Source organism: Balaenoptera physalus (genome assembly GCF_965194825.1).
Source record: "Balaenoptera physalus genome assembly, chromosome: 12".
NCBI classification, from domain to species: domain Eukaryota; kingdom Metazoa; phylum Chordata; class Mammalia; order Artiodactyla; family Balaenopteridae; genus Balaenoptera; species Balaenoptera physalus.
The window spans coordinates 3,404,023-3,429,204 of NC_138897.1; the positions used below are offsets into that span (position 1 = coordinate 3,404,023).

Genomic DNA, 25,182 nt, shown 5'->3' on the forward strand with positions numbered 1-25,182 from the left:
GATTATTCCAATGCCCAGCTACATAATACCGTGCACCCCTTATTCAGAGTGGACACTGAGTCCAAAAGACAGGGGCCCACTTCCCAGATCAGTACTTAGCTGAGTTGTGCAAAACTCTGCCTATATAACTCTCCTCACCGTGCTTCCAGTTTGGACCTACTTCTTATACCTAGGTTTCTCTCCCTCCACCACAGCAGTGTGTTTATAAGGGTGCTATTAATTCTTGCCAGACATGAGAGAGATCTATCTCACTGATGGGGTTTTGTTTTGTTAGGCTGTGATTGTGCTGTGCTGATTGCATGTTGAATTCTCAGAGGGAAAGCTGAGGCCAAGGTTCTTGAAGGGCAGCCCTGTGCAGACTCCGTGTATTATACCAAAACACCCCCCCCCACCCCCCCCGCCGCGGATCTGTGTTGGGTCCTTTCCATTCCTTATTCCTTTATGACCACAGGCTTTGTTCAACCTCAAACGTTTTCTGTGCCAACTTCCCCTCATCTATGTCATCAGAGAGGCAGCAACTTTCCTGCCCTTCTCCCAGGCTCGTCCTAAGGATCAGATGGCAAACACAGCAAAGCATTGTGGAAGCTGTGAAGGCAGAAAGCATGCTGACGTTTTCTGCTGCTGTGCTCAGGTTGATTGTCTTGATCTCGAAGGTCTCTGTCGAACCTCAGGTGGACGTGGGAAGTCATGCTAAAACAAGTTCCCCCACAAACCCATCTCCACACAGTTACTCAGCACCTTGTGCGTTAGTGAATCTCCCTACACAGTCTCGCTGGGCAGAAGCCTATCTTTGATTTTGGTAGAAATGCCTCTAAGATTTAATCAAGGGTGGCACATATATATTCCATTCACCAACACCCCAGTGCACACAAATGTTAGTTGGTTAAGAAAGAGTAGCCACAAAATTAAAAAATATACATAAATATATTTTATACTAGGTATAAATATACCATATATACACAGTATATAATATATACTTACTGTATATATTTCTTAAGTAAGAATTATACTGATATGACTTTGTAAAGACTTACCAACCAGCAATAAAACATTGTTTAATAATGTGAATCATTGCCAGCTTTATTCTCAATAATTCATGGTTTAGGTCTTTAGACTTTGATGAGAAAATAGATAGAAGATGATAGATGACCAGAAAAGCAGCGGCTACGTTTGCTTAGGTTTGGTTAGTAGGCTTACTCCTAATGTGCACATTTCTCCTAAAACCACGCCTGCAGTGAGGGCAAACATTCTTTTCTGGTACTTTTGAGGGAGTGGTGGTTGATTCCTCCCCTTTCAGGAAAGGGGCTGGAGGAGAACCAGGGCTTGTGCGATTGCTGGATGGGAGACCTGGCCCTCCTTCCACCAAGGGTGGCCTCTGTGGGGCTTGCCCTGCCATCTGGGAAGACTTTGCTGACCATCAACCCAGACTCCACATCGTCCAGAGAATCACCGTCAGGCCTGTTTCACTCCATCTAGCGTTGGATGGGAACCCACCTACTGCACTGGTCACCTGAATACCAGCTTTCACAAAAATTCCACCGGGAGATAAATAATTAGACACGCTAACAACCGTGGAAAGTACTGACGAGGTTGTTCAGACCCCTAATTGGAAGCCGGAACAGGAGCTGTTCCTCTATAATTAGCATCTCACACGCAGCTTTAAGCCAGTCACGTTCAGCTACCTGCTTGCTCTCACCTTGCTGTCTATTCCGTCGAAAAATGGAAGGGAATGCCGGGCCTGCCAGGGCCGAACAGAATGTGCAGTGCAATATTTTGTGAGCATCATGTATCTGCGACTCTCATTAATTAAAAAGACAGCTGTTACCCTAAAAAAAAAAGCACAATTCATTTAGTGACAGATATTTTAAATGCGTACGCTAATTTCAGGCTTTTCTTTTCATCCCAAGAAAGCATAACCCGGAAAAGAGATGGTGTTGTAGTGAAATCTATGAGACAGCTGATTTCTGAGCAAGTGACAGAGAAGGGTTGGTGAGCCTTCCTCCCAAGACCCGACATGTGCGTGAAGGGCCCGGGACCAGTCCTGGGGAAGCATGACAAATCGGTTCCCTGCTATGGTACAAACCCCTTCCTTGAGGAACAGTTGTGTCCTAGTCTCTGCTATGGAAGACCATCAAAGCCTTTTTTGACATGTAACACATGAAACAGTGAAGACGGTGCAGAAAGATGCTGTCTTGTACCTAATGACCTTGTACTGAGAGGGGAAGAGAAACAGCTCATTAGAGTGATTTAATGTGGTATTTTGTTAAAACTAAATCAAAATAATCTATGGAATGTGGCTGAGATTCATCCGAACTTTAAACACACAAGACTGCACTTTATCTCTTTGTTTTCATGTTGCAGCTAAATGGAATTCTAAATTTGAAATACTACAGAACAGGATGCTTTCCAAATTAAAAAAAACAAAAAACAAAACCAAAAAACCCCTCCAAATAGGCTGACGATTTTGGGATAGCTGCATTAGGAAATAAACAAGACTCGGCTTTACATGTGAAGCTGCAGTATAAACAGAACCAAAAAGATCGAGAGAAAAAGATACATATAAATACATGCATGAGATGGGGGAGGGGAGAGGAAGAATATTTCAGAAATAATACCTAGAAAAATCGTTCACTAATTCTCAGAAACTCAAATGAGCCCTGTTTTCAGTACAGTTACCTCTTGTTTTCTTTTGGAAGGAATTTTACTGTGCCGTTTCCCTCATCTCTTCTGAAAGAAAAAGCTTAGAGCCTCACTTGCAAATTGCCAGTAGGGAAATCCTTGATCTGTACCTCTATTGAGATTGTCAAAACATCCAAAAGCTGGAATCTGTGCTTTATGAAGTTAATGTTTTCTGGAAACTGCAGTGATACAAAAAGCAATCTCCCCCCCGCCGCCTTACAGTAGTTTTTGAGAGGATGCTGAAACTCTCCGAGGTGAAAAGGAGCCTGCTTACCTGAGTGCATTTGAAATCTCTGTTCCCAGTTCTTTCTCCTGTTTGTGTGCACCCTTGGGTAGAACCCCTGTCTATTTGTTTAACCTCGGCTCAAGTGGACAACGCCAAGTGAGTGAGTGGGTCAGTGCAATTGCCCCTAGAGGAGGAGATACTTCTGATTTGTACCCTGAGGTCTGCAGCTTGTTGATTTCATTCTATCTAAAATATCATCCAAAAATATGTTGAATAGGGCTCTTCATAGCAATGCAAAGCAGTGGATGTTGATCTGCAGTGGTTTCAGGCACTCTCCTGGTGCCTGGCTTTTAACTGAGCACTGTTTATGTGGTTTATTTTTACCATGAACTAGCTGTGCTAGTGAGTCTTCAATACCTATAAAACAAGGGGAGGCACATTCTGTAAGAAAACTTCATTTATATATGTGTAAAAAAATAGAATTCCATCTTTCTGCTGACATTTTCCTTACATCTACTGACTTTCCTTTGGGGATAATATAGTCTAAAAGAGAGTAAAATGCCAACAAAAAGACTCTCACTTTTGTCAAATCTATCCATCTATCTGTGAGGTTCCTCAGCGCCTACCAACTTCCCAGAATCAACACAAAGATTCCTAACTGGCCAGGACACATAGCCACATGGTTAAGCAGGGACAGAGAATGGGATAGGGCTAGGAAGGTCATTTCAGGTGGGATGCTTGGCCATATGAGGGCTGGTAAATGGCAAAATGGGAGCTCTCTTGGCATCAAAGTCAGCAGGTACTTCCAGGGGGCAGAGCCAAGGCTGCCAGACCCCCTCTGCTCCGGCCCCATTCTTTCTTTTGAGACTTCCACCCTCCTTATCTCCCACACAGACTCAGAGCCAGCAGGAAGGTAGTGTGGAAACAGTTCTCCTCCTGTTAGAATCTTACCACTGCTAAAGGAGGCGTTCACTGATTGCACCCAGGGTCCAGCCCTCAGCCGATTCCTGTCTCTTCAAAAGTTCAGTAACAAACTGCAAGTCAAATGTGATGCTCCTGAAAGTGGACTTCTCTGTGATTTTTCTTTGAGAAAAAGCTTTCCAGGCAGAGTTTACAAAGGGCAGTTACTTTCGGCATCGTCCCTGTCTGCACTGGGCTCCCCCTCATCTGAAACACCCCAGCCTTTGGCTGGTTTCTCAAAGGCTCTGTGGGACCACTTGTGAGACTGTCCTTGAGGGCAGGAGCAAGGGACTGGCCTGGCTTTGGAGCCCCAGCCTTTGTCTGACAGTCACATCATTGGTGGTGAGCAGATGTCTAAAATACTACGTTTCAGGATTATGTTCACCTTCCTGTAGTTGTAGGTATTTTTAAATGGGAATTTCCCCAAGGAAGGAGTTTTGAGAAGCTTATTTAAAATTCTGTAATTGTAAACCAGTGCTTTAAACACTTGTGATGAAGAATATTCAACTCCTGGGTTTTCATGGCTGGAAACATTTGTTCCCATAAGTCAAACCTGCCTGCTGGGTCACCAGCAATGAGGGCAGGTCTCTGTGGGGCCGGAGCTCTCTGTCCGAATCATCCTTCACCCCATGATATTCCAGTGTGAAAGCTACTGTCTCAGCGCGACCAACTCCTAGTGAGATTTTTGAGGACCCTAGAATCTTCTACATGATCAGAACCCTTGGACTTCAGATAAATTTCCCTCCCAGTTAATATCTTGAGCAAAAAAAGAGCAATTTCTTCACCGTCTCCAGTTGGCCTAGTCATGAGAACACAAATAAAGTCAGAAATGTGGCTATTCCCCTGACCCACTTTTTCCTGTAATTGAATTCCCATGCAGTTATTTTTTAGATGGTTGGCTGTTTTACATTTGTTAATGATATTTGTTGCCATCTTTGAAGTGGCCGGACTAATTCCTATGTGGTTTATTAAAGGTTTAGCGATACTGTTTGAATAAATTAAAATGGGGACTGCTTTTTCAGTCGGGCTCATTCTCAATTCAAAACCTCAGTATGTGCCTTGAAAATCTGAAATTCATTTAACTTTCCTTAAAGAAGAGACCATCTTGAACATCACTTTTTAACAATATTTTAAAAATCCATATAAAAATGATAGAAAGGAAATAAAATGAAATCTATTTCTGTGGAAAGGTATTCAGTAGTATGTGCTTAAAAAAAATCTCAGATACCTTAAATAGAGTCATCAAAACACAGACACTAAAAATTTCTTGGTTCCTAACTTCAGATCATAATATTCTAATTTCACATCATTATGTCAAAATTAAAGCTATAAACATTGTTAATTATAATTTCACATCAAGCCCACACACATTAATTTGGGAGTTGATGTCATTTCTGGTATATGGCCCACATTTGTATCTTGAAGAGTTTCCAGATACATGTTTATCTTTATCTTGGAATGTGAGAGGAGTCATCTCAGTGTGCAGATAAATACGACAGAATCTAGGTCAATACTGGGCTATTTGTGTATCTCATTGTTCCTGTTAGGGACCTATTTAATCTTACTTTCTTGTACTGCCGAAGGAATATAATGCAAAGCTCAACGCCGTAGGGCCAGGGGAGGAGACAGCGGGTAAGTTACTGTGGGTTCCCGAGCTATTGCTCAACAGTAAGAATAATCATGATAAAAATGATCACTTTAGAAGTAACTGCTGATTATTCTTACGTGACTTAAAAAAGAGAGGCACAGTATGAAGTGTTTTGCAGGCATCGCCTTATTGAACTATTATAACAATCAGATGAGGAAGGAAATATTACTGTTCCCATTTGAGAGAGAGGTTCATTAATCAGAGTGTAAGTTCAATGAGAGCAGGGCTTTTTGTCTGCTCGTTGACTGCTGACCCCTGGGTCCAGGCATGTGAGGGGCACTCACGTATCGAAGAGTTGTCCCTTGACGAACAAGTACACTCATGCCCAGCATCACTAGCACGTTGGTTTCAATCTCAGGAATCTGAATGGAAATCCCAGAGCTGGGATTCTCCAGGTCTTATCTCAATGCGCTTTTCCTTTCAGGAGCCAGAAGAGTCTTTGCTATTTTTCCTCAATGATGGCAGTTGGCCTGTTTTCCACCTTGATCTGAGAGCATTAAGGATTGAACTGTGATGTTCCTCTCCGGGGATTAGTAAACAATAGCCCTTTTTCCCTCTTCTAGTTCCACTAGGTAAGGGTCATTGTGAAAACTAAAGCAAACCAAGTGTAATCATTATAGCTAATATTTATTGACCATCTATTACGAACAAGACACCATGCTGTGACTGTATTATACACATAAGATCATTTAATTTCTTCAACAACACATTTGATCCTCTCGCTGATATTTGGAGACCATCATTAGTCTCCATATGCAGGTGAGGAAATTGTGGATGGGGAGATAAGAAGTTTCCAGAGTCACCAATTTGACCAGAGCTTGTGTTCAACACTAAGCTTATATTCTTGGTCCCCCAGTGCATTCCCTTCCAATGCAGTGTATTACATGTCCAAGTGCCCTATCTTGGGTCCAAATCACTATTTTTGCATGTTCTGATGATATTTTGTCTAAACCTTATTCCCAGTTTGGGGAATCATGGGTCTGAGGAACAAAGTTCTATCTGACATCAATGTTTTTGGTTCCCAAGGATAAAATGATCAATAAATCCTATATTTATTATGTTCTTTCCAGTTGGTAACTAGGAACCATATTCTAGCTCAGTCATAACCTCTTTCTGAACACCTTCGAGATACAGTCCTGCAATAACAAAATCTTGTGGGTCAGTCTAAGAAACCAAATGAAATTTTAAATGAATTTCCTGAAAAAGAAGTTAACAGGAATGTAATTTCACAAGGATGTAGTTTCACTTCCAAGTGTAGAAAGGGGTTAAGAGGAGAATCTGGCCACTCAAATTTAGGATTGCCAGCCAAGGATAAATGTACATTGATATGTTCGTCACCATTCCTGAAGGAATATGTGCCATTCAAATCTTAAATTTAGGAGGAGTGTTTAACGTTTTCAAGGCACTTATTTAAATATTTATACAAATTCTCTTCCACACATACCACTACCAAATTATGATATTTATAGGTAAAAGATGGCTCAGATTGCTTTTTGAAGGAGCACATTAATTTAATCTTGAACGTGCAGTTACAATTCAACATTTTTCTAGAGCAAAAATTGAAAGTATAATAAAAAAGATACATTTTAATTATAACTCAAAAAAGCATGGTGATGGCAATGCTTGATAATTACTCAAGTCTATTTTAGAGATACACAAGTACAAGCCATGCAAACATATTTAAACACATCTTTCCTACTATATATGAAATGCTAAGTAGTTTGCAGTGTGTAAACACTATCAACTACAGTATATTCAGTGTAATTAGGCTACAGAAGCTAACATTTAGCAGAATATCTTAATTTATGCTTGAGAACAGAAAGATGAAAACAAAAATCAGATGAACACCAGATTTCTTTGCATTCTCTTTGAAATAGATGTCAATATTTGCTAAAGTACAAATTAGGCCACAAAGATGAAGAGATTTTGCCTTCAGGGCAATGGGAATCCAAGAAGTCAGGGAAGGGTGATTACAGAGAGTGGGGACATCCTTCTCCTATGAGATCTTTGCAGGGGCCACGTTCAGGCTTGGTTTAAGTTCAACTCTAGCCTGTCCAAATCAATTGCAAGACTTTTTATCTCTCTTCCTCTCTTTCCTTTCCTTGCTTTCTTCTTTTTAAGTCCTGTAGTTTTTGATTTCAATTCTAAAACTAGGCAAATCTTTGAATTGATGAACATTTGGTTATTTTCCCATAGTTTCTGTCAATTTCAGTGCTACAATTTTGGAATTTTTTAACCATCATGGTTTCCACACAAAGACCAAACTAAAAGGCAGCCAGTAGGGCTGTAAACATAATTATTTGACCACAGGGTAGAGGATTAGCAAATTAGCAGCTGTGAACATCATGTGAACAAGGCTGCTCTACTGAACGATCATCTTCATCAGTTTCACCGTAAAGAGAAGTCTTAATTTGTCATAATTAAGGAGATTTGATGGTATCATTGAAAAGAACAAATCATAGAGGCTGAGCCGAGCAGTCTCTTCCCCGGACCGAGAACACTAATTAGCCTGGTTATTCGTCTTCTTGTTGATTGAGACCTAATTCACCCATAGTTCCTAGAGGTTAAGGGACGTTTATGGAGCTTGCCATCTGCCACGTGGTCAATGGATGGCTCAGCGGTTCAGTCATGCCTGTGATTTAGTGGGCGTTTGAAGCTTTAAGTTCTGCAGGGTTTGTAACTAAAGTCACAATAAGTCTGTTTTATTCATTAGGTCCACTCCAGAACCTGTTTGTTAAATTCATTTTTGTATAATCATGACCAGACTTAAACTTGGGATTAACGTGAAGTAAATATTGTTTTTTGACAGTAGGGATATTTTTCAGTCTATATTATCAAATTTTTCCCTGGTAGGGTAACATTTTATGTGTCTCTTGAGTGTCCTACAAACTCCTTCTCTTAATGGTGTATTCATGGGGAAATTGATATGTTACTGCGTCGGTACTCCATGTGCTATTATAATGTTTGAGGGCTGTAAACCATTTTGAGCTGGTGGGGGGGGTGCGGGGAGGGGGGCGGAGAGTGCCGAAGTCTAACTAGGGTAATATAGCCCTACTAATTATATTGATCTCATTAATCTAATTAAATTGCAGCTAGATATAATTTTGTACTTGCCATTTGTCTACATTAACATTATGTAAACCTATTCTGCCTGCCCATGCATTTTATATGCAGTATTTTCTTTAGCACCTCAAGGACTTTGGGTATTAGAGCAGGGTAGAATTCATTTCAACAGCTTAGTGAAATAGGATATTGGATGACTAGGAGGGATGGGAAGATGAGCAACAAAGAAAATGTACTTATTGTTATAGCAAAAGATTTCAGAAATTTGCAAGGACAGATATGTCCAGAGGAGAAAATTCAGTTTTTCATCCCCACTCCATCCCCCATACTTTTTTTGCTGATCTCTGTTGAGCTTGCAGCATCTGTTAGGATAATCTTGTTTTATTGTTGATGGAAGGTAGAGCATTCATGTGATAGCTAGGAAACAAAAGATTTCGTATATTCTCTCTATATATACATATATATGTATATATATATATGCATATATGCATTATATTCTATGTTTTGATTAGCTGAGAAAATCTAAAATATTTAGATATTTTAAACTAAACAGTCAACAATTAAGACCCTTATTGGAAAAAATGGTTGATGGTGTTTCAAATTTATCAAAATTAAATATTTACAAATATCAAAGTTAGAATTTTACAAACATGAAAATAATTGCTAATATGAATTACAATATGCTATGTAGTAAATATTAATCATTTAAGTCTTCCTTAACCCCATGGTATGGGTACTAATATTGTCCTCATTTTGAAGATCAGGAAACTGAGGCACAGACTTTTTAAATAACTTGCCAATGTCTAGGCTGAAGCCACAGAACAGCGATTAGAACCCAGTCTGACTTCAAAGATGAAATAATCTGAGCTCTTAAACACAAAGCTATGTAGCCTCAAAACAAAACAAAATCTGTTCTTAAAATCCAGAATATCAGAACACTGAGACACTCCTCAACTTTTCTTTAAGTGAATTCCACCAGAAAATAAGCCAGTATGGAAGAAGTGACATAACCTGAAAACTTAAAGTGTTTTAAGAATGGTTTACGGTGGCAGAGGTGAGTGGAAGTTGGTCGGAGGAAGTTACTTTATTGTTTTTAGGAATACTGTGACTTGAAAAAAATCAAGTTGTCTTAATGCCTTATTACTATATAATGACCTAGTCGTTGTGTAAGCATGTGGGTGTTGGGGGTGACGGGCATCACCGGCGACAGAAGCTGTAAGAAAAGAGTAAAGCAGATATTGAAGTGTAACAATTCCTGCAGATATAATGCAGATGAGAGCAGATGAAAATGATATCCAGCACAGCCTTGAAAACCAGGTCCCGAAGGAAGGAAACAGCCTCAAAGGAAGTTAATGGAAGCGAGGAACTGCACAATCCACCTAGGAAAAGGATGGAAGAGTTTAGGCTATAAAACCGAGAGAGAAAATATTTCATTTGAAGTCTCGTTTTTCTTTGCTGATGGATGATGTTCATGGGAATTTGAGGGGTTCGGCTCTCCCAGGGCTGGATGAACAGAGGGTCCACAGTGGTGTATCAGGTGTCTACTGCTGCCTAACAAACCACTCGCCACCTGGTGGCTGACGAGGACCACTTGCTTAGCGAATCTGAGTCCAGCTGTTCTCGGCCCACTCAGGATGGCTCGCGAGCGCATGCAGTAAGTTGGTGGGTAGATCAGGTGGAGACTGCGACGGTGGAGAGGATTTCTCTCACGCATCTCGTGGTTAGCTGAGTTTTAACTGGGGTGATGAGACCACTGAGTGACAGATCTCTCACCCCCAGTGGGCTGACCCAGGCTCGATCTTGGGACCACAGGGCGAGGTGGTGAGGATGGGGGAACTGCAGGGCTCTTGAGCTCAAAAAGGGCACATCTCTTCTGCCACATTCTATCCAGCAACGCACATCACTGGGCTAAGTGATGCTTTGACTTCTGGTACCTCAAGATAGAATGCACTTTCTTTTCCACGGCCCGTGGAATATTTACCAAAATTGTCAAGTTACAGATCACAAACACAACCTCAATAAATTGCAAAAAATGAAAATGGAAGACATATTGGTAAATGTGCACAAACATTTGCTGTATTAAATACTAACGAAAATTAATAGAATGTTTAAAGAGCAAAAGAATCCTCAATTCCCTTCATTGTGTGAAACAAAAAAATGAGTGACTTTACCCACTGGATAAGAAATGCAAATTAAAACTACACGGAGCTTTATTTCTCTGCTGTCTGGCAAAATAACCCAAAGTTTGAGAACATACTACTGGTGAGGAGGCTATAGAAAAACATTTTCATATACATGGAATTTATAGAGATAATTTGTCACTATCGAACAAAATTACATATACCTGTACCATTGACCCAGCAAAACCATCTCTAAGAATCTACCAGGAAGATACACATTTATAAGTATGAATGAGCTTGAATGCAAGGTCATACAATTTTGTAAATACAAAATATCAGAAGAAACCACAATTCTCAGAAATAGATGCCTGCATCAATAAATTATGACTTACCCCACAAGGGAGGATTAGCTAGGCTGAGAAGGAATGAGGAAGGTGTCTGTCCTCATATCTGGATGCAGACGTGCAGTGGGAAAGACATGGGGAAACAGTGAGCACATAATTCTGCTGTGTTTTGTGTAAGAAAGGGGTGAAAGTAAGGTGGGGGTACAGATGAAAGCTTTTCTATGAATTATGTAAATGATTAGAATATAAATTAAAAGGGAAACAAAGCAAAATTAAACAAAGAGAGAATTCTAACAAACAACTGCATTTTCAGTAGCATTATTTCAATGGACTTTTGAACAAAAAACTCAACTGGACAATGGCCAACAAAAGCATGAAAAGATGCTCAACATCACTAATCATTAGAGAAATGCAAATCAAAACCACAATGAGGTATCACCTCACACCAGTCAAAATGGTTATCACCAAAAAATCTAGAAGCAATAAATGCTGGAGAGGGTGTGGAGAAAAGGGAACTCTCCTGCACTGTTGGTGGGAATGTAAATTGATACAGCCACTATGGAGAACAGTATGGAGGTTCCTTAAAAAACTAAAAATAGAACTACAGTATGACCCAGCAATCCCACTACTGGGCATATACCCTGAGCAAACCATAATTCAAAAAGATACATGTACCACAGTGTTCATTGCACCGCTATTTACAATAGCCAGGACGTGGAAGCAACCTAAGTGTCCATCGACAGACAGATGAATGGATAAAGAAGATGTGGCACATACATACAATGGAATATTACTCAGCCATAAAAAGAAACAAAATTGAGTTATTTGTAGTGAGGTGGATGGACCTAGAGTCTGTCATACAGAGTGAAGTAAATCAGAAAGAGAAAAACAAATACTGTATGCTAACACATGCATATGAAATCTAAAAAAGCAGTACTGATGAACCTAGTGGCAGGGCAGGAATAAAGATGCAGACGTAGAGAACGGACTTGAGGGCATGGGGAGGAAGGGGAAGCTGGGATGAAGTGGGAGAGTAGCATGGACATATATACACTACCAAATGTAAAATGGATGGCTAGTGGGAAGCTGCTGCATAGCACAGGGAGATCAACTCGATGCTTCGTGACCACCTAGAGGGGTGGGATAGGGAGGGTCGGAGGGAGGCTCAAGAGGGAGGGGATATGGGGATATATGTATACATATAGCTGATTCACTTAGTTTTACAGCAGAAACTAACACAACATTGTAAAGCATTTATACTCCAATAAAGATGTGAAAAAAATAATAAAAAAAATAAAAAAAACTTTACTGAACAGTCTTATTGGAAATATTTTAAAAATGAAACAACTGTCAAGCCACCTTAATCTTGACTCCATAACTCAATCATTAGTAGCAATGTTGGGATAATGAATTTTAAACTAACTTACACGTATTAAATAATAACGCCTACATAGTAATGAATAATATATGTGTGCTAAAGGTATATATGTGCATCTATGTCTCTATCCATATATCTGTCTATTGTGTATCAACCTATCTGTCACTTCCCTATACCTTCACACGGATTATACCTGTGGGCACTGACACTCCAGTAACAGTGAGCATCTCTTGTAATCAGATTATGGTTACTAATACCAGTCTCTATTGAAAAAATCGTTAACCCAGGGTCTAGGGTGGGGACTGTGGAAAATGAGCCTGGGCATCTTCTGTGCCAGAAAGCAAGGAAGTGCTCATGTACTAATGAGGGAGTTACAGAAAGATCTACGTTAAAGACCACTATATGGAAATAACCGATTCAGACAAAGATTATAACTAGATGCCGACGCCACAGATTACCTACGATCCTGAATGTAAACCAGCTTTTAAATCTAATTTGCAGTGTACAGAAAATACAGGGACTAGAAAAACAAGTTAAAGAACATTTATAGAAAAATCCAGAACATGGAACATTCTGTAAGACTTATTTCTTCAAAAAAACATGTTATGAAGGAAAATAAAGAGGGAGTTGAGAGAACCTGTCTGGATTAAAAGAGATAAAGAGACATATCTTATTGCATGTAACACAGAACATTGGTTGGAACACAATTCAATTTTTAAAAAATCTTATAATACATCATTGGTTCATAAGAGAGAATTTGAACATAAACTATGTATTACACGATATTAGGCACTATTGTTAATTTATTAGGTATGAACAATTCGTACATTGGAATATATCCTCATTTTTTAGGGGATACATGCTAAAGTATTTCTTGATTAAGTCACAGGATGTCTATAAATTATTTAAAAATACAAATATATCATTACAAAAAATGCAAAATATTTATTTTGCATTGAGTTGGTGTGAATTGAGTTGGTGAGTATATATGTGTTTATCTTACTATCCTTTCAATTTTTATGTTTTTAAAAATTTTAGTATAAAAGTTGAAAAATGGAGTGCAACATACAACTTTGTAAAGAACAAACATTCTCATGGAAAATTAACAGTTACAAGGAAAATATAAATTCTAAAGTTAGCTCAGGAAAAGGGAGGAAGCATAAGCAGGTACATGACTATGAAAAACCTTGACAAAATCTGGGAAAGAAGGACCATCCACACTGGTTTGTTTGTTTCACCCCAAAAAGAGGAAGTTCCCATAAACTACATAAACTGTCAAAAAGCATCCCAGTGATGGGAATGTTTCCAATGTATTTTATAAAGATTTTATAATTTGATACCAACCTGTTAATTATAGCAAGAATAAGAAAAGGCAAAAATAGAACAAATTCTAAGAATATAAATATAGAAATCCTGAATGAAACACTAGCAAGTTAAACACACAAAGAATAGAGATAGAGTTAATACTATAAAATAAATACTATAATTGCTCACATTCCTATGGAAGCCACATCTGTCCTGGGCTCAGACATAATGTTATACTCGGGCTTTACCACACACGAGATACTGAATCCATTTAAACAAGTTTCCTCGTTTGGAAAAGGAACATGAACAACTGTATTCAACTCATTTTACTCTTCAGAAATTATATGACATACGCCTAAAGCATTTAGCAGTTGGTCTGCCAGTGATAAACAAATATTGGCTACAATTATTATGCTGAATGAGGAGAAACATAATTTCTTTGAAAAATGTCCAAAAGATATTTATTAAAATGTAATAAATTTGCAAATTAAAATAAAAATCCTCTATGTAACCTAAGACTAGAGAGATACTGGGAGAAGCATATCTATTTCAAACAACAACAAAAATCATTGTACTCAATGTGCAATGTACTTGACTAAAGAGCCAAGCATTAGGAGAATGCCCAAGAAAACTAATGAGGATTTTTATTATGACTACTGTTGATATTTTCTTGAAACTTCTATCTATTATAATAAGAAAAATAAGCAGAGTACCCAGCAGAAAGGGGAAGAAAAGTGCCCTTTTCTTTGATATGATGTTCATCTAGAATATCCCAGAAAATCAAGTTCATCTCTTATGATTACACTAACTGTTTTTCTTTCTTTCTTTTTTTTTTTTTAACATCTTTATTGGAGTATAATTGCTTTACAATGGTGTGTTAGTTTTCTGCTGTATAGCAAAGTAATCAGCTATACATATACATATATCCCCATATCTCCTCCCTCTTGCGTCTCCCTCCCACCTTCCCTATCCCGCCCTGCTAGGTGGTCAAAAAGCACTGAGCTGATCTCCCTGTGCTATGTGGCTGCTTCCCACTAGCTATCCATTTTATATTTGGCAGTATATATAAGTCCATGCAGCTCTCTCACTTCATCCCAGCTTACCCTTCCTCTCTCTCCATGTCCTCAAGTCCACTCTCTACGTCTGCATCTTTATTCCTGTCCTGCCCCTAGGTTCTTCAGAACCATTTTTTTTTTAGATTCTATATATATATGTTAGCATATGGTATTTGTTTTTCTCTTTCTGACTTACTTCACTCTGTATGATAGTCTCTAGGTCCATCCACCTCACTACAAATAACTCCATTTCATTTCTTTTTATGGCTGAGTAATATTCCATTGCATATATGTGCCACATCTTCTTTATCCATTCATCTGTCGATGGACACTTAGGTTGCTTCCATGTCCTGGCTATAGTAAATAGAGCTGCAATGAACATTGTGGTACATGACTCTTTTTGAATTATGGCTTTCTCAGGGTATATGCCCAGTAGTGGGATTGCTGGGTCCTATGGTAGTTCTACTTTTAGTTTCTTAAGGAACCTCCATACTCTTCTCCATAGTGGCTGTATCAATTTACATTCCACCCAACAGTGCAAGAGGGTTCCCTTTTCTCCACACACTCTCCAGCATTTATTGTTTGTAGATTTTTTGATGATGGCCATTCTGACTGGTGTGAGGTGATACCTCATTGTAGTTTTGATTTGCATTTCTCTAATGATTAGTGATGTTGAGCATCCTTTCATGTGTTTGTTGGCAATCTGTATATCTTCTGTGGAGAAATGTCTATTTAGTTCTTCTGCCCATTTGTGGATTGGGGTTTTTGGGTTTTTTTTGATATTGAGCTGCATGAGCTGCTTGTATATTTTGGAGATTAATCCTTTGTCAGTTGCTTCATTTGCAAATATACTCTCCCATTCTGAGGGTTGTCTTTTTGTCTTGTTTATGGTTTCCTTTGCTGTGCAAAAGCTTTTAAGTTTCATTAGGTCCCATTTGTTTATTTTTGTTTTTATTTCCATTTCTCTAGCAGGTGGGTCAAAAAGGGTCTTGCTGTGATGTATGTCATAAAGTGTTCTGCCTATGTTTTCCTCTAAAAGTTTTATAGTGTCTGGCCTTACATTTAGGTCTTTACTCCATTTTGAGTTTATTTTTGTGTATGGTGTTAGGTAGTGTTCTAATTTCATTCTTTTACATGTAGTTGTCCAGTTTTCCCAGAACCACTTATTGAAGAGACTATCTTTTCTCCATTGTATATTCTTGCCTCCCTTATCAAAAATAAGATGACCATATGTGCGTGGGTTTATCTCTGGGCTTTCTATTCTGTTACATTGATCTATATTTCTGTTTTTGTGCTAGTACCATATTGCCTTGATTACTGTAGCTTTGTAGTATAGTCTGAAGTCAGGGAGCCTGATTCCTCCAGCTCCGTTTTTCTTTCTCATGATTGCTTTGGCTATTCAGGGTCTTTTGTGTTTCCATAGAAATTGTGAAATTTTTTGTTCTAGTTCTGTGAAAAATGCCATTGGTAGTTTGATAGGGATTGCATTGAATCTGTAGATTGCTTAGGGTAGTATAGTCATTTTCACAATGTTGATTCTTCCAATCCAAGAACATGGTATATCTCTCCATCTGTTTGTATCATCTATAATTTCTTTTATCAGTGTCTTATAGTTTTCTGCCTACAGGTCTTTTGTCTCCTTGGGTAAGTTTATTCCTAGGTATTTTATTCTTTTTGTTGTAATGGTAAATGGGAGTGTTTCCTTAATTTCTCTTTCAGCTTTTTCATCGTTAGTGTATAGGATGCAAGAGATATCTGTGCATTAATTTTGTATCCTGCTACTTTACCAAATTCATTGATTAGCTCTAATAGTTTTCTGGTAGCATCTTTAGGATTTTCTATGTATAGTACCATCTCATCTGCAAACAGTGACAGCTTTACTTCTTCTTTTCCGATTTGGATTCCTTTTATTTCTTTTTCTTCTCTGATTACTATGGCTAAAACTTCCAAAACTATGTTGAATAATAGTGGTAAGAGCGGACAACCTTGTATTGTTCCTAATCTTAGAGGAAATGGTTTCAGTTTGTCACCACTGAGAACGATGTTGGTGTGGGTTTGTCATATATGGTCTTTATTATGTTGAGGTAAGTTCCCTCTATGCCTACTTTCTGGAGGGTTTTTATCATAAATCCATGTTGAATTTTGTTGTAAGCTTTTTCTGCATCTATTGAGATGATCATGTGGTTTTTTTCTCCTTCAATTTGTAAATATGCTTTATCACATTAATTGATTTGCATATATTGAAGGGTCCTTGCGTTCCTGGGATAAACCCCACTTGATCATGGTGTATGATCCTTTTAATGTGCTGTTGGATTCTATTTGCTAGTATTTTGTTGAGGATTTTTGGATCTATGTTCATCAGTGGTATTGGCCTGTATTTTTTTTCTTTGTGACATCTTTGTCTGGTTTTGGTATCAGGGTGATGGTGGCCTCATAGAATGAGTTTGGGAGTGTTCCTCCCTCTGCTATATTTTGGAAGAGTTTGAGAAGGATAGGTGTTAGCTCTTCTCTAAATGTTTGATGGAATTCACCTGTGAAGCCATCTGGTCCTGGGCTTTTGCTTTTTTAAATCAATTTCAGTGCTTGTGATTGGTCTGTTTACATTTTTTATTTCTTCCTGGTTCAGTCTCGGAAGGTTGTGCTTTTCTAAGAATTTGTCCATTTCTTCTGGTTTGTCCATTTTATTGGCATATAATTGCTTGTAGTAATCTCTCATCGTTTGTATTTCTGCAGTGTCAGTTTTTACTTCTCCTTTTTCATTAATTCTATTGATTTGCGTCTTCTCCCTTTTTTTCTTGATGAGTTTGGCTAATGGTTTATCAATTTTTTTTTTTATCTTCTCAAACAAACAGCTTTTAGTTTTATTGATCTTTGCTATTGTTTCCTTCATTTCTTTTTCATTTATCTCTGCTCTGATCTTTATGATTTCTCTCCTTCTGCTAACTTTGGGTTTTTTTGTTCTTCTTTCTCTAATTGCTTTAGGTGTAAGGTTAGGTTGTTTGTTTCAGATGTTTCTTGTTTCTTGAGGTAGGATTGTATTGCTATAAACTTCCCTCTTAGAACTGCTTTTGCTGCATCCCATAGGTTTTGGGTCGTCATGTTTTCATTGTCATTTGTTTTTAGGTATTTTTTGATTTCCTCTTTGATTTTTTCAGTGCTCTCTTGGTTATTAAGTCATGTACTGTTTAGCCTCCATGTGTTTGTATTATTTACAGATATTTCTGGAATTGATATCTAGTCTTAGAGCGTTGTGGTCGGAAAAGATACGTGATATGATTTCAATTTTCTTAAATTTACCAAGGGTTCATTTGTGACCCAAGATATGAACTATCCTGGAGAATGTTCCATGAGCACTTGAGAAGAAAGTGTATTCTTTTGTTTTTGGATGGAATGTCCTATAAATATCAATTAAGTCCACCTTGTTTAATGTATCATTTAAAGCTTGTGTTTCTTTATTTATTTTAATTTTGGATGATCTGTCCATTGGTGGAAGTGGGGTGTTAAAGGCCCCTACTATGATAGTGTTACTGTCGATTTCCCCTTTTATGGCTGTTAGCATTTGCCTTATGTACTGAGGTGCTCCTATGTTGGGTGCATAAATATTTACCATTGTCATATCTTCTTCTTGGATTGATCCCTTGATCATTATGTAGTGTCCTTCTTTGTCTCTTGTGTTAGTCTTTATTTTAAGGTCTATTTTGTCTGATATGAGAATTGCTACTCCAGCTTTCTTTTGATTTCCATTTGCATGGAATATCTTTTTCCATCCCCTCACTTTCAATCTATATGTGTCCCTAGGTCTGAAGTGGCTCTCTTGTAGACAGCATATATATGGGTCTTGTTTTTGTATCCATTCAGGCATTCTATGTCTTTTGGTGGGAGCATTTAATCCATTTACATTTAAGGTAATTATCGATATGTATGTTACTATTACCATTTCTTAACTGTTTTGCATTTGTTATTGTAGGTCTTTTCCTTCTCTTGTGTTTCCTGCCTAGAGAAGTTCCTTTAGCATTTGCTGTAAAGCTGTTTTTGGTGGTGCTGAATTATCTTAGTTTTTGCTTGTCTATAAGGTTTTAATTTCTCCGTCGAATCCGAATGAGATCCTTGCTGGGTAGAGTAATCTTGGTTGTAGGTTTTTGCCTTTCATCACTTTAAATATGTCTTGCCACTCCCTTCTGGCTTGCAGAGTTTCTGCTGAAAGATCAGCTGTTAACCTTATGGGGATTCCCTTGTATGTTATTTATTGCTTTGCCCTTGCTGCTTTTAATATTTTTTCTTTGTGTTTAATTTTTGATAGTTTGATTAATATGTGTCTTGGCGTGTTTCTCCTTGGCTTTATCCTGTATGGGACTCTCTGCGCTTTCTGGACTTGATTGACTATTTCCTTTCCCATATTAGAGAAGTTTTCAAATATAATCTCTTCAAATATTTTCTCAGTCCCTTTCTTTTTCTCGTCTTCTTCTGGGACCCCTATAATTCGAATGTTGGTGCATTTAATGTTGTCCCAGAGGTCTCTGAGACTGTCTTCAATTCTTTTCATTCTTTTTTCTTTATTTAGCTCTGCGGTAGTTATTTCCACTATTTTATCTTCCAGGTCACTTATCCGTTCCTCTGCCTCAGTTATTCTGCTATTGATTCCTTCTAGAGAATTTTTAATTTCATTTATTGTGTTGTTCGTCATTGTTTGTTTGCTCTTTAGTTCTTTTAGGTCTTTGTTAAACATTTCTTGTATTTTCTCCATTCTCTTTCCAATAGTTTGGATCATCTTTACTATCATTGCTCTGACTTCTTTTTCAGGTAGACTGCCTATTTCCTCTTCATTTGTTTGGTCTGGTGGGTTTTTACCTTGCTCCTTCATCTGCTGTGTGTTTTTCTGTCTTCTCCTTTTATTTAACTTACTGTGTTTGGGGTCTTCTTTTCGCAGGCTGCAGGTTCGTAGTTCCCGTTGTTTTTGGTGCCTACCCTCAGTTGGTAAGGTTGGTTCAGTGGGTTGTGTAGGCTTCCCTGTGGAGGGGACTAGTGTTCTGGTGGATGAGGCTGGATCTTTTCTTTCTGGTGGGCAGGTCCACGTCTGGTGGTGTGTTCTGGGGTGTCTGTGACCTTATTATGATTTTAGGCAGCCTCTCTGCTAATGGGTGGGGTTGTGTTCCTGTCTTGCTAGTTGTTTGTCATGGGGTGTCTAGCACTGGAGTTTTCTGGTTGTTGAGTGGAGCTGGGTCTTAGCATTGAGATGGAGATCTCTGGGAGAGCTTTTGCCATTTGATATTATGTGGAGCTGGGAGGTCTCTGGTGGACCAAAGTCCTGAACTCGGCTCTCGCACCTCAGAAGCACAGTGACACCCACATGGCTCAGAAGCACCAAGACCCTGTCAGCCACATGGCCAGGTACGTGGGGGGGTTTCTTGCCTTTTCGGAAGTCTGAGGTCTTCTGCCAGCATTCAGTAGGTGTTCTCTAGGAGTTGTTCCACATGTAGATGTATTTCTGATGTATTTGTGGGGAGGAAGGTGATCTCCACATCTTACTGCTCTGCTATCTTGAACGTCTCCCCCCATTTTTCTAAATCTATGCTTCCATAAAGTAGAAAGTTACATTTTCCAATATATTTTCCTTCAAATATTATTTCTCTGCAATAATTTACACATAAAATAAATGACTCAATGGTCAAATTTATGTGAGACTCTTTGTATTCTATGGCCTCTTCTTAGAGTTTCTCATGTCCATTACTTTATCAAAGGTTCTTTGAAGTTCTATATATCAGGATAATTAGAAAGCTCTCAGAAATGTGCTTCTGATTATTTACTTGTTCAAAAAAATGTTTATTTAGTGTTTACAGTGTGCTGTTTGCTCCAGTCACTGCCCTTGTGAAGTTTATGGTGTAGCTAGAGAGACAGAAATAATCCAATAATGACATAAACAAAGATGGCATAGCAACAGTGATGAGGTCAAGAGGAAGCAGAGTGGGGGGCTCTGGGAGCTTCTTCAGGGGGTCTGAACTGGTGAGGAGAAAGCAGGGAGCACTTCACCTGGGAAGAACAGGATGTGCAAAGACTCTGGGAGACAGAAGCATGGAGACCAGGAAAGCTAAAAGAAGACCACTCTGGGTGGGGAGCCGAAAGCATGAAAACATACTCGGAGATGGAGGTGGAGAGGGTCTTCAGGCAATTTTAAGGAACTAGCACTGAATTCTAGGAGCAATGGGAAACCATTGGGAGAATTTAAATCTGAGGCTGGTGTAATAACATCTGCATTTTTACAGGATTACTTTTTTCAATTTTCAGTGGAAAATGAATTGATAATAGAACAAAGGAGAGACAGAAAAAAGGAAATTAATGGACAGTTGGACAAAAGAAAATTAGATAAGATTGATATGGTACTATATGAATAATGCCAGGAACTTTCAATATGTTCAGGGAAAAGAGATTCACTTACAAGTAGGCCTGTAGCTTGAAGCCAGTGACACAGAGAAAGCAGAACGTCTCTGTATTTATTTTGCCCCTGTCTTCTCTGTCAAGGAGGATAATTCTCAAACTGAAAAGGGTAAAAATAAATGTTGCTTCAAGGTAGCAGGAACCAAGCCTGGTAAAAGGATTGATACAGAGCACCTGGCAACTCTGAAGAGTTTTGACTTCTGGTTTGTATATCACTGGTTGTCAGGAGGGCTTAACGGGAAGAGACGCACGGTGTCTGGTCCTGCCCTTGAGGAGACCTGGAAAGTGAAGGGGGCTGGAAACCAGAGGATGGGCAAATATTCTAGCTTTCAAAAAGAGTAAAGATGTAGGCAGAATGTATTAAACAAAGGTTGGTAAACTTGATTTCAATCCCGAGCAAATTCTATGATGCATTTTTGAAGGGTCTGTAAACACACAGAAGATTTCATTGTAAGGAGCCATAGGAAGTTCACGAAGAATAAATGATGTCAGGTTAAGTTCAGTTCTTTGTTAAGGGGATTATTAAACTGAAAGATCAAGGGGATTCAGGAGCGCATATGGAATCCATGTCAGGAAACCATTTACGGGGAATTTGTGACGTCTGGGAGTCAAATGGAGAGAGCGATCACAGCGTCTCCCAGGGAAGGTCACTCCATCAGGGGCTTGTTGAACGACAGAATCTGTGACAGTGACGAGTGAGTGTCCGCAGTTCCTGGTTTCCTCCTCTTCCTTGAACGGATCACCCTCTACATTGTCTCACACACCTGGAGAAGGTGTGGCCCAGCCTCTGTCCAGTGGGGAGGCCATGTGACAAAGTTATGGTTAACAGGATGCAAACGGAGATAATGTGACACCCTTGGAAAGCAGAGTGTTTGCGTGAACCTCCTAAGTCCCTCTTCCCGCTGCTGGACCACATTCACAGGTGAACAACCAGAAGCAGGTGTCTGATCTCTGGATGCTCCCACAGAGCAGAGCTGCCCCTGCCACTGGGATTACCTGCTTCATCTCTGAGCTCTTCCTCTAAAAAGAGAAAAGCCACATTGTTAAAACAGCTTAGCTTATACCCTCTCTAAATCGTGTGCCTTAGAAGCTGCCAGAAATCAGACTTATTATAAATAAGCAAAGTAATACAAATGTATTAAATGAATATGTATGCAAAATATATTGATATTTACCTTCGGACAGCTATCTGGTATTGATATAAGACCAGAAGGCCTTGCCTTGTTCCTACCTTTTTTAATGACTTGTAGAAGTTGCATCACTAAAGCAATGCACAATGGATCACAGAATTAGAATACAAAAACAGTTTAACAATTTGGAGCAGTAAGTGTAATTAGATTTATTTACTTTAACAGTAACATAGAGTCCTGCTTGTTGATGCTAATAGGGTACCTCAGAAGCAGAGAAGGAAGAAATGCTTTTTGACAGCAGACGTTTCAACAGCAGCAACACAAATCCTCAGTACCAATCACAAGTTAAATGTGGCTATCAGGGGAAAAAATAGTATTTAGTCTTCATTAATAGAAGAATACCACCTAGAACAATCAATGAGATGTTTTTCAATTTGCACTGGGCTTTACATTGCAGGAAAGGTGACAATACGGAATACCCAACACAAACAAAGGCCCTTGATATATTGTTGTTCTAGGAGCGTGGGCTGCAAGGCCTCACAGGTGGGCATCTGCCATTCTTCAGCTGAGGAACCAGCAGGAGCCTCCCTTGGTGCTGAGGTTTGGGGGTGATGATTCCATCAGAGACTGGGATGGGCAAGTTCGAATTTACGTCTAATCACCAAGAGCAGAGCAGGAAGAAGCAAGTAACACTTGAAGTTATTACCCCAATCAGGCAAATGTCAAGGAAAAGCTTAAACCAGTCTCGGCCCAATAGGATAATAAGCTGCACAGAAATGTTCTTTTGCTGCCTAAGAAACGACTCCAAACTTAGTGGTTAAAAACAACCACCATTTTATTACATCTCATGGCTGAGGGCATCGTGGCATTTAGCTGGTGGCTGGGATAGTCCAGAGGGTCCAAGACAGCTGTGCTCCGGGGCAGGCAGCTCGGTGAAGTCGGCTGGGAGGCTGGGCTCTGGGTCCCTCGTCACGCCCTCCCGGGGCCTCTCCACCTGGTCTCTCCCACAAGGTGGTCCGATTTCTCCCATTGTTGCTCAGGACCCCAGCCTCCCAAGGCTGGAGCTGCCATACTTTTCAGGGCAGGTCCAGAACGGGCATCACTTCCAACTCCTCTGTCAAAGCATAAACAAGGGAGCCCGGATTCAAGGGAAAGAAATCGACCCAACTTCCGAATGAGAGGAGAGCATCTTGAATTCACCAAAGAGGTCAAGGAGAATGAACTCCAGGAAAAAAATATTAGATTTGAGAGGTTAAAGAATCTAGGGACTATGGAGAGACTAGTTTCAGGAGAGGGTGAATTAAAAGTCAGATTTCAAGGTATTCTTACAGAAGCAGAGCTAGTGAAAGTAGACTCCTCCTTTGGGGAGAAAAATTTTGCCAAATTTTGTGTTCTTCAGGAATTGTTAGAAATCGGGGAGGTAAACATTTGTTCACCTAGGAGGGGGGCTTTGGATTAAAATATTCTTATATTGAAGCCACCAAGTTAAATTCTTGTTTGTACAGTTTTAAGAGTGCAAGATATACAGGCAAACCTCAGAGAGATGTTGGGTTCAGTTCCAGACCCCCAAAATAGAGTGAATATTGCAATAAAGTGAGTCATACAAATATTTTAGTTTCCCAGTGTATATAAATGTTTACACCATACTGTAGTCTATTAAGTGTGCAATAGCATTATGTCTGAAAAAACAAAGTACATACCTTAATTAAAAAATACTTTACTGCTAAAAAGTGCTGACCATCATCTGAGCCTTCAGCAAGTTTTAATCTTTTTGCAATAGTGATATCAAAGGTCACTAATCACAGATCACTGTAACACACATAATAATAATGAAAAAGTTTGAAATACCGGAAGAATTACCAAAATGTGACACAGAGACAGGAAGTGAGTAAATGTTGGAAAAGTGACATCAGTAGACTTGCTCGATGCAGGGTTGCATAAACCTTCAACTTGTGAAAAATGCAGTGTCTTCAAAGTGCAATAAAGCAGAACACTATAAAAACGAGGTCTGCCAGTATTGCCAGAGACCAAAGCTTAGCATAGAATTGTTGGCAGAGAGATTACCATATAACCTTTACTCTGATTCAGAAAATAAATGATTAAATTATGTTTTTAATTTTTTATGTAAATTTGGAACACATGTATCAAAACATAGTAACATAATACAGAAAGCAATTAGTTTGGTCCTTTACGTTTTAGTAAAACACAAGGACTTATCCACATAGCTTAGATAGAACTGCTCAGATTACAGATGGAAAAAATATTGCCTATCTATGATTTCAGGTGGAAATATGTTATTTAATTGTCAGGCTTTTGAGGTATAATAATCTTATTTGTTTAACTACAATCTTGAAGAATGCTTTCTCTCTTCAGAAGCCTGTTAGAGAAATTCTCTCTCTCTAATATTGATTATTTCTGTACATACACTTGTATTCAATAAAGAGAGACTTTATTTTAAAGGCAACAAATATTTCAAGTTACTGAGCCTTTGTCTTGAACCCAGCATTTAGAAGTAGGAAACCTCAGAATATAGCCATGGGGATTGTGATGGTTGACCAATGAGTCGATTTAGTCTTTCCCTGAAAGAAAGTTGATGTGCAACAGAGAAATTTCTTGTAGCTGGACAAAGTATGATTTGCACAAAGATTTGTATGGCATTTCTTCTTTTATGTAATCACTGATAAATCTGGCAGCTCTCCAAAGCAGTTGAAAGTAAGTCTAATAGAACATTGACTTTCTTCATTATTTTAAAAATTCAGCCAAAGTTGATTTTGTTGATTATTGGTGGTAATGGACAAGCTACTAAGGTTGCCATGATGTAGCTGTTGCTGTTCCCATTGTA

General features: G+C 38.9%; 2 long non-coding RNA genes across 2 annotated transcripts in view; one reads left to right on the forward strand and one right to left on the reverse strand.

Annotated features, from left to right (window-relative positions):
• The window catches only part of LOC309639750, a 188,957-nt gene that overhangs the window by 103,752 nt on the left and 60,023 nt on the right, over positions 1-25,182 (forward strand). The window lies entirely within an intron of this gene.
• Positions 14,535-25,182, reverse strand: part of LOC309639751 — a 303,099-nt gene continuing 292,451 nt past the window's right edge. Inside the window, exon 2 of the long non-coding RNA XR_014251836.1 lies at positions 14,535-14,969. This is a non-coding gene — a long non-coding RNA (uncharacterized lncRNA). The remainder of the gene's footprint in view (positions 14,970-25,182) is intronic.